Below are 1323 nucleotides of genomic sequence, written 5' to 3'. Positions count from 1 at the left end.
GTATAATGCCTTCCTGAAGATGACAAATCTCAAAGCCAAGGTTCTTCATGAGTCAAAATCTAGAGAATTCTGCCAGTCGTAGACTGAGTTATTGCTAAAGAGAGCACTAGGATGCCTAGTTGAGTCAGAGGCTAAAAGTAATGAAGACTGTGGGTGCCTATCAAAAAATAAGCTCAAGAGCTCAGACCTCCCGGCTTGGCTCAGCAGGCGGTGATAAAATGACCACTCCAGGACCACATAATGCTGTTCCATTAGGAGCATCTGCTCCAACAGTATCTCCTTCCTAAGAAGAGACGATGGCGATCAATAGTTATTATCCTACTCCCCCCCCCCCCCAACCCGTGCCAGGAGTGGTACCTGGGGCGGATGGGAAGGGCATGAATCCTTCTGCGTACTATTCTCAGCCTCTACCAGTTCCTAATCCTAATGCAGTTGCGCTTCAGACTGCGTACATGCAGCAGCCTGTCTCCTTTTTTGACCACCCGGTCCAGATGTGCTGTCCTTCGTGTAACAAGATGATAGTGACCAGACTCTCCTATAACGCAGACGCCCTAACCTGGCTTTCGTGCGGCAGCCTTTGCTTATTGGGATGTATAGCCTGCTGCTGCTTCATTCCCTTCTGTGCCGACGCCGTTCAGGATGTCGATCACTATTGCCCAAATTGCAAAGCTCTTCTTGGTACCTATAAACGTTTGTAGGGCCAAGGCAAGCGTGAGAAATCTGCGTAAAAAGTTTGATGACGGCTTTTCAAGTCCTTCAGAAGCTTCACCACATCTACCGCTGATGATGGTCCGTTCTTTGGTGGTCCACTCTGATTTTTCCAGTGGTCCATTGAAAGGAAAACCAATCAACCAAACCAAAACCAACCCAAACCCCCACAACCTCTGAACCTCTGAACGTAGTGCTTGGAGGACTTGAAAGGACAAACAGAGACATTGGTTTGGGTGCAGTGTGCCAATGTATGAACTAAATTATCCCTGTCTTTGATTGCTGGCTTATTTAAGATTGATTTTTGATTGGCAGACCCCTTCTGCCTCTTCTGTTAGCACCTTTGTTGATGGTCTTTACGCAGAAGGCATGGGTTGCCTTGGCTTTGAGACTGAAGTGGCCAGAAAGAGACTGAACCAATCCATAGTGCCTACTGTCTGCCCCTCCCTGAGGCAGAATCTTGGTTTAGAGACCTTAGGAGATGCTACGATCAGATACTATTCGATTAGGGACTTTTTATGAGCACAAAAATACACTTTAATTTTTTATTGTTTTTTTAAAGGAAAGATAACCTAATAATTCTTAACACAAGGTGTTTGCTACTAGATACATTTC

General features: G+C 45.8%; 1 pseudogene; it reads left to right on the top strand.

Moving 5' to 3' along the window:
* The first annotated feature begins 218 nt into the window (after positions 1–218).
* LOC100030448 (lipopolysaccharide-induced tumor necrosis factor-alpha factor homolog) lies at positions 219–698 on the top strand (annotated as a pseudogene).
* The last annotated feature ends 625 nt before the right edge of the window (positions 699–1323 follow it).

This window comes from Monodelphis domestica, chromosome 1 (assembly GCF_027887165.1).
Source record: "Monodelphis domestica isolate mMonDom1 chromosome 1, mMonDom1.pri, whole genome shotgun sequence".
Classification (NCBI taxonomy): Eukaryota; Metazoa; Chordata; class Mammalia; order Didelphimorphia; family Didelphidae; genus Monodelphis; species Monodelphis domestica.
This window is presented reverse-complemented; position numbering and strand designations above follow the sequence as displayed.